General features: G+C 48.5%; 1 protein-coding gene across 4 annotated transcripts in view; it reads right to left on the minus strand.

The window, feature by feature from the left end:
• Positions 1-12,740, minus strand: part of LOC133418372 (NLR family CARD domain-containing protein 3-like) — a 170,944-nt gene that overhangs the window by 10,258 nt on the left and 147,946 nt on the right. The window contains exon 1 of one of the 4 annotated variants that reach the window (XM_061707023.1): positions 3,539-3,599. The exons of the other annotated variants lie outside the window; for them this stretch is intronic. The gene's annotated coding sequence lies outside the window, so the exon portion shown is untranslated. Of the gene's footprint in view, positions 1-3,538; positions 3,600-12,740 lie in introns of those variants that run through there. 4 annotated transcript variants of the gene reach the window in all.

Here is a 12,740-nt window from a genome sequence, read left to right on the forward strand (position 1 = left end):
CAAAACCCCTGCCATCTCCCACATCACCCCCGTTCTCCACCAACTCCACTGGCTTCACATCAAATACCGCATAGACTACAAAATCCTCATCAACACTTTCAATGCCATCCATAATCTTGCCCCCCCTTACCTGTCAGACCTCATCCATATCAACACTCCCACCCGGTCACTCAGGTCTGCCTCCTCCACCAACCTCACTGTTCCCCCAGCCCGCCTGTCCACCATGGGGGGTAGAGCTTTCAGCCGCTCTGCCCCTCGCCTCTGGAACAGCCTCCCCCCCGACATCAGGAACATGGACACTCTTCCCACCTTTAAATCTCACCTCAAAACCCATCTATTTAGGCTGGCTTATGATTAGGATTAGACTCTGCTGTCGACAATGTGTTACATTTTTAGGGCCCGAGCACTTGCAGTGCGAAGGCCCTATTGTATTTGCAGGAATTTTTATTAGGGCCCGAGTGTCAGGGTTTGACACTTCCCCCCAGTGTTTGTAACTTTCAGTTCTGTCTTGCCCCGCCTGTGTCCCATCTGCCCTGATTGTGTCCACACCTGTGTCTCGTCTTGTCTCGTTATCCCCTCAGTATATCTTGTCTTGTCATTCCTTGGTTCCCTGTCGGTTCGTACTGGTTCTTCCCTCCATGTCTCCTCGTCGGTTTTCCCTGTTCCTGGTTTTTGTTTATCCTGCTCTGCAGCGCCTTGTGTTTTGCCTTTTTTGGATTAAATCCTTTTGTTTTTGAGAACTCCTGCCTCTGGCCTCCCTCTCTCTCCCTGCACTTGGGTCCTTTAAAAACCATACCACGACAGAACGGACCGACCAACATGGACCCAGCGGGAGAGTATATTACTCTTTTTGAGTTCTTCCGCCGAGAGGCAGAGAAAACTGGGGACCCCTTTCTGGGAACCTGCCAGGCTCGAGGCGGGCCCGGGGGTTCTCAGCCCCAGGGGAAGCGACGGCGTCAGCGCCAGCCCCAGCCTGTTCCGGTGGGGGCCCTGGACGCACCTCTTCCTGTTCCCGAGGTGGTCCTGGACGCATTCCAGCCTGTTCCCCCCTTCTGGGGAACACGCCTGGCTCGAGGCGGGCCCGGGGGTTCTCAGCCCCAGGGGAAGCGACGGCGCCAGCGCCAGCCCCAGCCTGTTCCTGCTCCAGCGGTGGTCCTGGACGCATCGCCCCCTGTTCCTGCTCCAGCGGTGGTCCTGGACGCATCGCCCCCTGTTCCTGCTCCAGCGGTGGTCCTGGACGCATCGCCCCCTGTTCCTGCTCCAGCGGTGGTCCTGGACGCATCGCTCCCTGTTCCTGCTCTAGCGGTGGTCCTGGACGCATCGACCCCTGTTCCTGCTCCAGCTCCGAGGACCCGTGCCCCCCCTCAGCCAGCTCCGAGGACCCGTGCCCCCCCTCAGCCAGCTCCTAGGACCCGTGCCCCCCCCCAGCCAGCTCCGAGGACCCGTGCCCCCCCTCAGCCAGCTCCGAGGACCCGTGCTCCCCCCCAGCCCGCCCTGGATGTGGACTGTGGGGACATCTGGGATCTGTCCCTTGAGGGGGGGCCAGCGCCCCGGACCCGGGTACCCCCGCAGCCGGCACCTCGGACCCGGGTACCCCCGCAGCCGGCACCTCGGACCCGGGTACCCCCGCAGCCGGCACCTCGGACCCGGGTACCCCCGCAGCCGGCACCTCGGACCCGGGTACCCCCGCAGCCAGCGCCACGGACCCGGGTCCCCACTCGGGCAGCTCCGGGGATCCTCTGCCCCCCGACGCCGGCTCCCCGCATCCTGTCTGCTCCTGTTCCGGTTCCCCGCATCCTGTCTGCTCCTGTTCCGGTTCCCCGCATCCTGTCTGCTCCTGTTCCGGTTCCCCGCATCCTGTCTGCTCCTGTTCCGGTTCCCCGCATCCTGTCTGCTCCTGTTCCGGTTCCCCGCATCCTGTCTGCTCCTGTTCCGGTTCCCCGCATCCTGTCTGCTCCTGTTCCGGTTCCCCGCATCCTGTCTGCTCCTGTTCCGGTTCCCCGCATCCTGTCTGCTCCTGTTCCGGTTCCCCGCATCCTGTCTGCTCCTGTTCCGGTTCCCCGCATCCTGTCTGCCCCTGTTCCGGTTCCCCGCCTCCTGTCAGCCCCTGTTCCGGTTCCCCGCCTCCTGTCAGCCCCGACTCCGGATCCTGAGGCGGTCCCGCAGCCCTCTGTTCCTGAGGCGGTCCCGCAGCCCTCTGTGCCTGAGGCGGTCCCGCAGCCCTCTGTGCCTGAGGCGGTCCCGCAGCCCTCTGTTCCTGAGGCGGTCCCGCAGCCCTCTGTTCCTGAGGCGGTCCCGCAGCCCTCTGTTCCTGAGGCGGTCCCGCAGCCCTCGGTTCCTGAGGCGGTCCCGCAGCCCTCGGTTCCTGAGGCGGTCCCGCAGCCCTCGGTTCCTGAGGCGGTCCCAGAGCCCCGTCAGGTTCCCGAGCCCCGTCAGGTTCCCGAGCCCTGTCAAGTCCCCGAGCCACGCCAAGAATCCCCGTCACGCCCCCCGCCAAGACCCAGGCCTAGGCCTCGGGGACGCCCCCCCGAGCGGTCTCGCTGGTCTGCCCGGTCCCGAGGTCGGCCCCCGGAACTTTGGCCGTGTGTGGCCTGGGCCCTCCTCCAGGCCCCCTCCGCCCACCCTGGGTTAGGACTCTGGGGACATCTGGGATCTGTCCCTTGAGGGGGGGGTACTGTCAGGGTTTGACACTTCCCCCCAGTGTTTGTAACTTTCAGTTCTGTCTTGCCCCGCCTGTGTCCCATCTGCCCTGATTGTGTCCACACCTGTGTCTCGTCTTGTCTCGTTATCCCCTCAGTATATCTTGTCTTGTCATTCCTTGGTTCCCTGTCGGTCCGTACTGGTTCTTCCCTCCATGTCTCCTCGTCGGTTTTCCCTGTTCCTGGTTTTTGTTTATCCTGCTCTGCAGCGCCTTGTGTTTTGCCTTTTTTGGATTAAATCCTTTTGTTTTTGAGAACTCCTGCCTCTGGCCTCCCTCTCTCTCCCTGCACTTGGGTCCTTTAAAAACCATACCACGACACCGAGCACCTTCAGTGCGAAGGCCCTATTGTATTTGCAGGAATTTTTATTATTAGGGCCCGAGCACTTGCAGTGCGAAGGCCCTATTGTATTTGCAGGAATTTTTAGGGCCCGAGCACTTGCAGTGCGAAGGCCCTATTGTATTTGCAGGAATTTTTATTATTATTATTAGGGCCCGAGCACCTTCAGTGCGAAGGCCCTATTGTATCTGTAGGAATTTTTTTTCTTTCTTTCTTTCTTTATATTTCTGACGAAAGGAGGGCCTTTTTGCCCCCCTAAACGTGCCCAAAAAGTCACCAAATTTTGCATGCAAGTCAGGCCTGGCGAAAAATTTGATATTTAATGGTTTGCATTAATTCAATTCAATTCAATTCAAAACACTTTATTTGTCCCCGAGGGGCAATTTAAAAGGCATAAGGAGCAGCATTAAAAGACAACATACATACATACATACATACATACATAGGGTGTGCAGTTAAAAATATCCAAGCTACTGCCAGTAAAAGTGCTTTGTGCTTACTGTTAAAAGTGCTATGTGGATTAAATCAGTCGCCGTTGAGACAGGGAGGGGTCGTCGTTTAAGAGCTTGACTGCTCTGGGGACAAAGGTGGCCCTCCTCCTCTGTGTTCTGCAGCGTGGACATCGCAGCCTGCGACCTGATGGGAGCCACTCGAACATTGAGTGAAGTGCATGTGCGGGGTCGTGCAGGATCCTGTGAGCAGAGCGGAAGGTTTGTTGGTCGCAAAAAGCAGACAAAGCTCTAACAGGGTGTCCAATGATTTTAGAGCAGACTTTCGTGATGCTGAGTAGGCGTGACCGATCTTGCAGGGTGATGGAGTGAAACCAGGAGATGAATGAGAATATTAGGATACTCTCAATGAATGCGTGGTAGAAGGTCAGGAGAATGTCTTTGTTCACACCAAATGATGTCAATTTCCTGAGCAGATATTGTCTCTGATAATGGGCGTGGCAAAATGGCTCAACAGCGCCCCCTTGAAAACTTTGTGCCTCAAGCCCCACGATACGGTTTGACGTACATGCACGGAAATCGGTACACACCTGTATCATGGCGCAACTGAAAGAAAAGTCTCTTGGCGTCATGCCCGAAACCGAACAGGAGGTCGGCCATTTTGAATTAGTCGTGTCATTTTGGCAAAATGTATGCCATTCCTTCGAAAGTTAATTCAGCCCGAACCGTAACGTGCCCCCAAGTGTGTTATACATCAAAATGTGCGTCTCCATCCTGCGACAACACGCATTACTTTTCTCTTTCAAAAGCGTTACCGTGGCGGCGCTAGACGCCAAAAAGCGCGCCCACCCTTCATCTGATTGGTTCGACAGAAAAAACTTTGTGCCTCAAGCCCCACAATACGGTTTGACGTACATGCACGAAAATCGCTACACACCTGTATCATGGCACAACTTAAAGAAAAGTCTCTTGGAGCCATGGCCGAAACCGAACAGGATGTCGGCCATTTTGAATTAGTCGTGTCATTTTGGCGAAATTTATGCCATTCCTTCGAAAGTTAATTCAGCCCGAACCGTAACGTGCCCCCAAGTGTGTTATACATCAAAATGTGCGTCTCCATCCTGTGACAACACGCATTACTTTTCTCTTTCAAAAGCGTTACCGTGGCGGCACTAGACGCCAAAAAGCGCACCCACCCTTCATCTGATTGGTTCAACTGAAAAAACTTTGTGCCTCAAGCCCCATAATACGGTTTGACGTACATGAACGAAAATCGGTACACACCTGTATCATGTCGCAACTAAAAGAAAAGTCTCTTGGCGCCATGGCCGAAACCGAACAGGAAGTCGGCCATTTTGAACATTCTGAATTAATTGCGTAATTTTGGAGCAATATATGCCATTCCTTCGAGAGTTAATTCAGCCCGAACCGTATCGTGAACCCAGATGTGTTATACATCAAAATGTGCGTCTCCATCCTGCGACTACACGCATTACTTTTCTCTTTCAAAAGTGTTACCGTGGCGACGCTAGACGCCAACAAGCGCACCCCCCCTTCATCTGATTGGTCCATATTTGATAGTTCCCCAAAAGGCACCAAATTTGGCACGCAAGCCAGGCCTGGCGATAAATTTGATATTTCATGGTTTGCATTAATGGGCGTGGCAAAATGGCTCAACAGCGCCCCCTTGAAAACTTTGTGCCTCAAGCCCCACAATATGGTTTGACGTACATGCACGAAAATCGCTACACACCTGTATCATGGCACAACTTAAAGAAAAGTCTCTTGGAGCCATGGCCGAAACCGAACAGGATGTCGGCCATTTTGAATAAATTGTGTCATTTTGGCGAAATTTATGCCATTCCTTCGGCAGTTAATTCAGCCCGAACCGTAATGTGCACCCAGGTGTGTTATACATCAAAATGTGCATCTACATCCTGCGACACCACGCATTACTTTTCTCTTTCAAAAGTGTTACCGTGGCGACGCTAGACGCCAAAAGGCGCGCCCCCCCCCTTCATGTGATTGGTCCATATTTGATAGTTCTCCAAAAGTCACCAAATTTTGCATGCAAGCCAGACTTGGCGATAAATTTGATATTTCATGGTTTGCATTAATGGGCGTGGCCTAACGGTTCAACAGCGCCCCCTAGAATACTTTTCTCTGCCATAACTTTTGAATGGTTTGACATAGAGAGTTGTGGGTGGTGTCATAGGACTCTGTAATGAGTCCTTAAGCTTCGTTGGCTTTAATTAGCCCCGCCCCTTCTTCTGATTGGTTGTCCCGATTTTCTGCTGTAACTTTTGAATGGTTTGACATAGAGAGTCGTGGGTGGTATCATCAGATTCTTTATGGAGTCCTTGACCTTCATTGGCCTGAATTAGCCCCGCCCCTTCTTCTGATTGGTTGTCCCTTTTTTCTGCTATAACTTTTGAATGGTTTGACATAGGAAGTCGTGGGTGGTATCATGGGACTCTGTAATGAGTTCTTAAGCTTCGTTGGCCTTAATTAGCCCCGCCCCTTCTTCTGATTGGTTGTCCATATTTTCTGACTATAACTTTTGAATGGTTTGACATAGGAAGTCGTGGGTGGTGGTAATAATATCAAATAGTAGTGTTTTACTAATATTTATACCTTACAAATATTTAAAAAATTAGGAAAAAACAGTTCCAGACCCATTTACATTTCATCGCTATGTTGGTGTGTGATAAGGCAGTAAGTCAAAAGGAAAGGAATAGCTGAGTGATAGCTCAGCCATGGCATTGCGGACTTTAGTGCAAGAGATTGTGAGTTCGATCCCTGCTGTGAGCAGAAAATTTTGTCAGCAATTTTTGTGTTTTTTTACATCAAAATGTGCGTCTCCATCTTGCGACTACGCACATTACTTTTCTCTTTCAAAAGTGTTACCGTGGCGACGTTAGACGCGAAAAAGCGCTCATCCCCTTCATCTGATTGGTCCATATTTGATAGTTCTCCAAAAGTCACCAAATTTTGCATGCAATCCAGGCCTGGTGATAAATTTGATATTTCATGGTTTTCATTAATGGGTGTGGCCTAACGGCTCAACAGCGCCCCCTAGAATACTTTTCTCTGCAATAACTTTGGAATGGTTTCACATAAAGAGTCGTGGGTGGTGTCATCGGACACCACCCACGGTATTGAGTCCTTGACCATAATTGGTGAAAATTAGCCCCGCCCCTTCTGATTGGTTGTCCCTATTTCCTGCTATAACTTTTGAATGTTTTGACATAGAGAGTAGTGGGTGGTGTCATCAGATTCTGTATGGAGTCCTTGACCTTCATTGGCCTGAATTAGCCCCACCCCTTCTTCTGATTGGTTGTCCCTATTTTCTGCTATAACTTTTTAAGGGTTTGACATAGAGAGTCGTGGGTGGTATCATTTCTGATTTGCTTATGGGGGGCGGTGGACGTGAGTGCGAGGGCCCGTTCATCGCTGCTTGCAGCTTTAATTATTATTATTATTTTCCTGACAAAAGGAAGGCCTTTTTGCCCCCCTAAACATGCCTAAAAAGTCACCAAATTTTGCACCCAAGCCAAGCCTGGCGAAAAAATTGATATTTAATGGTTTGCATTATTGGACGTGGCAAAATGGCTCAACAGCGCCCCCTTGAAAACTTTGTGCCTCAAGCCCCACGATACGGTTTGACGTACATGCATGAAAATCGGTAAACACCTGTATCATGGCCCAACTTAAAGAAAAGTCTCTTGGTGTCATGCCCGAAACCGAACAGGATGTCTGCCATTTTGAATTAATCGTGTCATTTTGGCGAAATTTATGCCATTCCTTCGGCAGTTAATTCAGCCCGAACCGTCACGTGCCCCCAAGTGTGTTATACATCAAAATGTGCGTCTCCATCCTCCGACACCACGCATTACTTTTCTCTTTCAAAAGCGTTACCGTGGCGACGCTGGACGCCAAAAGGCGTGCCCACCCTTCATCTGATTGGTTCAGACAGAAAAAACTTTGCGCCTTAAGCCCCATAATACGCTTTGAGAGAAAAGTCTCTTGGCACCATGGCCGAAACCGAACAGGAAGTCGGCCATTTTGAACATTCTGCATTAATCGCGTCATTTTGGAGCAATATATGCCATTCCTTCGAGAATGAATTCAGCCCGAGCCGTAACGTGCACCCAAGTGTGTTATACATCAAAATGTGCGACTCCATCCTGCGACACCACGCATTACTTTTCTCTTTCAAAAGTGTTACCGTGGCGACGCTAGACGCCAAAAGGCGCGCCCCCCCCCCCCTTCATGTGATTGGTCCATATTTGATAGTTCTCCAAAAGTCACCAAATTTTGCATGCAAGCCAGACTTGGCGATAAATTTGATATTTCATGGTTTGCATTAATGGGCGTGGCCTAATGGTTCAACAGCGCCCCCTAGAATACTTTTCTCTGCCATAACTTTTGAATGGTTTGACATAGAGAGTTGTGGGTGGTGTCATAGGACTCTGTAATGAGTCCTTAAGCTTCGTTGGCTTTAATTAGCCCCGCCCCTTCTTCTGATTGGTTGTCCCGATTTTCTGCTGTAACTTTTGAATGGTTTGACATAGAGAGTCGTGGGTGGTATCATCAGATTCTTTATGGAGTCCTTGACCTTCATTGGCCTGAATTAGCCCCGCCCCTTCTTCTGATTGGTTGTCCCTTTTTTCTGCTATAACTTTTGAATGGTTTGACATAGGAAGTCGTGGGTGGTATCATGGGACTCTGTAATGAGTTCTTAAGCTTCGTTGGCCTTAATTAGCCCCGCCCCTTCTTCTGATTGGTTGTCCATATTTTCTGACTATAACTTTTGAATGGTTTGACATAGAGAGTCGTGGGTGGTGGTAATAATATCAAATAGTAGTGTTTTACTAATATTTATACCTTACAAATATTTAAAAAATTAGGAAAAAACAGTTCCAGACCCATTTACATTTCATCGCTATGTTGGTGTGTGATAAGGCAGTAAGTCAAAAGGAAAGGAATAGTAGTGGGGCAGCATAGCTAAGCTATTGTGCATTTTGTGATACAAGCAACAAATTTGGCACAAATGTACATTGACATATGGCGAACATTTTCAGATATTGAGCCACTCGGAATTCTCTCTTCATGTCCGCCATATTGGAATTAAAAATGGCCGCCATTTAAAATCTGCATTTGCGCTTATCTGTGGATCTAAAATTGCTATTGACTCGATTCTGGTGCCAAAATGTATGTTTTGGGGGACAAGGAATCCAATGGTAACAATATGCATTGCATATTTTTTACCACTGAGCCGCCATCTTGGATTTCAATATGGCCGCCATTTGAAATCTTCATTTTTGTTTATCAGCGGGTCTAATGCTGCTATTGACTTGATTCTGGTGTCTAAATGTATGTTTTTGGGGGCAAGGAATCCAATGGTAACATTATGCATTGCGTATATTTTACCACTGAGCCGCCATGCTGGATTTCAAAATGGCCGCCTTTTAAAATCTACATTTGCGATAACCTTTGGGTTCAGTCTAAATGTATGATTTGGGGGGTTGGGGGCAAGGAACCCAATTGTAACAAGCTGCATGCATATCTTTATTAATTTTGCTGCCATATTGTATTTCAAATTGGCCGCCACTTGAAATCTACATGTGTGATTATCTCTAAAAAGTCAAATGCATTTATTGACTCGATTCATATATGTTATGGGGGACAAAATTCTAATAATAACAGAATACATTGCATATTTTTACCTATGGACCGCCACGTTGGATTTCAAAATAGGTGCTTCTCAATCTTTCTATATCTGAGGATCTAATGATTTGATTCTGGTGGTGGGGTGGTGGTAATGGTACACTCTTAAAAATTCTGTGTAAGATGACCCGGAAAATAATCAGGTGGGGCCAAACTCCATTTCGGGTAAAAATGACACAGAATAAGGTATAATAAATATGACCATTTCTGGGTCAGATCTGACCTGTTCTGTGTAAGAATGGAGTTTGGCCCCAACTGATCCTTTTCGGAGTCTGACACGGAACCTTTAAGAGTGTAGTGATACAGAACTGCTTGGCCGTCTCAGTGGTGGTGACATGGTCGCGTTGGACGCCCAGTATCACCTGCAGTGCTTGATAGGACTTTACAACCGCGCGAGATCTCACCAATCAACAGGACCACAGGACTCAGACCAAGAGAGATCAATGTCGGCAGTAATCTTCGCTGAACTCGTCCTCTACATTGAAGAAACAAGACAAGATGAGGAGACAGCACCAGTATTTAGATTGGCCGATCTTGTCCACCTATATCAGTCGAGAATGGAGCAGCTTGGAGTGCAGCTCGATACAAGAGTCCACTCCACACGACTAAAACAGAGACTGCGATCTCAGTTTCCTGACATGCGAGCACACACCAAGGGGAGAGACATATTGATGGCATTTGAAGAAGATCTGGGTGCTGCTCTTTACAAAGCTTGCGAACTGGACAGTGATAGTGATGCAGTCCATCTTGCACGTGCTGCACACATTGTTCGCCGTCATATATTCGGAGAAGCCAAGCCCTTTACAGGATTCCCTGAAGGGTGTCAAGAAGAATCTGTGCCACCGTTGCTGCTTGCACTAGTCAACATGATTCTCGAGGGACCCAGCATCAAGGACCAGACAAAAGACACTAACCCTGCAGCAATTACCGCAGCCCAGATACTGAAGTTCAACAGCGTCAAACACAAGCAAACTCGTGGCACGTCATCGTCCACCTGTGTCAGACACAGTGTTGCACAAGAGACCCCAATTCCAACATACATAGGGATGATGTTGCATGCACATACACGCAAGAAAGAATTAGTCGACAGACTTTCACACCTTGGCTTAAGCATCTTGTATGACAGAGTGCTCCAGCTCTCAGCACAGATGGGCAACCGTGTCTGCAAACAGTTTTATAGAGAACAAGTGGTCTGCCCTCTAAATTTGCGTGGCGAAGTGTTTACAACTGCCGCTGTAGACAACATAGACCATAACCCCAGTGCAACAACATCAAAAGACTCCTTCCATGGTACCGGTATTTCTTTAATACAACATCCTTCTTACACTGGTGAAGGAGTGAATCGGAGTATCGTCGTTGCCGGAGAATCTGGAGATGCACGGTCCAAGACTGTCGTCCCCTTGCCGCACTATTATACTGACGTACCCCCCGTCACTAGCAGCATCAAGGGGTCGCCTGTCACAGCTGCTAGAGTAGAGTCATTGGCCAGAGGAAACTTCCAACAGCAGACTCATGAAGAATACCAATGGCTAGACAATGTAAAAAAGGTCCTAGAAGATAAAACTGGTACAGTAGACAATGAAAACACATCTTGGGCTGCTATCACACATATAACTCAGGTGTCAGTCGTTTTGAAATTCAATATGTTGGCTGATTTATAAAGATACACAATGCAGATTGTAACCATCGGATTCCTTTCCTCCCAAAACATACATTTGGACACCAGAATCGAGTCAATAGCAGTATTACACCCAAAGATAATGGAAAATGTAAATTTCAATCAACGGCCATTTTGAAATCCAATATGGCGGGCTCATTGGTACAAAATATGCGATGCAGATTGTTTCCATTGGATTTCTTGCCCCCAAAAACATACATTTAGACACAAGAATCGAGTCAATAGCAGCATTAGACCCAAAGATAATTGAAAATATAGATTTCAGATGGCGGCCATTTTGAATGCCAATATGGCGGACATGAAGGGAGAATTCCGAGTGGCTCAATATCTGAAAATGTTTGCCATATATCAATGTACATTTGTGCCAAATTTTATGCTTGTATCACAAAATGCACAATCCTTTTGAAATTTTTAGCTAAACCGCCCCACTATAGCTGAGTGATAGCTCAGCCATGGCATTGCGGACTTTAGTGCCAGAGATTGTGAGTTCGATCCCTGCTGTGAGCAGAAAATTTTGTCAGCAATTTTTGTGTTTTTTTACATCAAAATGTGCGTCTCCATCTTGCGACTACGCACATTACTTTTCTCTTTCAAAAGTGTTACCGTGGCGACGTTAGACGCGAAAAAGCGCTCATCCCCTTCATCTGATTGGTCCATATTTGATAGTTCTCCAAAAGTCACCAAATTTTGCATGCAATCCAGGCCTGGTGATAAATTTGATATTTCATGGTTTTCATTAATGGGTGTGGCCTAACGGCTCAACAGCGCCCCCTAGAATACTTTTCTCTGCAATAACTTTGGAATGGTTTCACATAAAGAGTCGTGGGTGGTGTCATCGGACACCACCCACGGTATTGAGTCCTTGACCATAATTGGTGAAAATTAGCCCCGCCCCTTCTGATTGGTTGTCCCTATTTCCTGCTATAACTTTTGAATGTTTTGACATAGAGAGTAGTGGGTGGTGTCATCAGATTCTGTATGGAGTCCTTGACCTTCATTGGCCTGAATTAGCCCCACCCCTTCTTCTGATTGGTTGTCCCTATTTTCTGCTATAACTTTTTAAGGGTTTGACATAGAGAGTCGTGGGTGGTATCATTTCTGATTTGCTTATGGGGGGCGGTGGACGTGAGTGCGAGGGCCCGTTCATCGCTGCTTGCAGCTTTAATTATTATTATTATTTTCCTGACAAAAGGAAGGCCTTTTTGCCCCCCTAAACATGCCTAAAAAGTCACCAAATTTTGCACCCAAGCCAAGCCTGGCGAAAAAATTGATATTTAATGGTTTGCATTATTGGACGTGGCAAAATGGCTCAACAGCGCCCCCTTGAAAACTTTGTGCCTCAAGCCCCACGATACGGTTTGACGTACATGCATGAAAATCGGTAAACACCTGTATCATGGCCCAACTTAAAGAAAAGTCTCTTGGTGTCATGCCCGAAACCGAACAGGATGTCTGCCATTTTGAATTAATCGTGTCATTTTGGCGAAATTTATGCCATTCCTTCGGCAGTTAATTCAGCCCGAACCGTCACGTGCCCCCAAGTGTGTTATACATCAAAATGTGCGTCTCCATCCTCCGACACCACGCATTACTTTTCTCTTTCAAAAGCGTTACCGTGGCGACGCTGGACGCCAAAAGGCGTGCCCACCCTTCATCTGATTGGTTCAGACAGAAAAAACTTTGCGCCTTAAGCCCCATAATACGCTTTGAGAGAAAAGTCTCTTGGCACCATGGCCGAAACCGAACAGGAAGTCGGCCATTTTGAACATTCTGCATTAATCGCGTCATTTTGGAGCAATATTTGCCATTCCTTCGAGAATGAATTCAGCCCGAGCCGTAACGTGC

The sequence above is a fragment of the Cololabis saira genome, chromosome 2, assembly GCF_033807715.1.
Source record: "Cololabis saira isolate AMF1-May2022 chromosome 2, fColSai1.1, whole genome shotgun sequence".
Taxonomy (NCBI): Eukaryota; Metazoa; Chordata; class Actinopteri; order Beloniformes; family Belonidae; genus Cololabis; species Cololabis saira.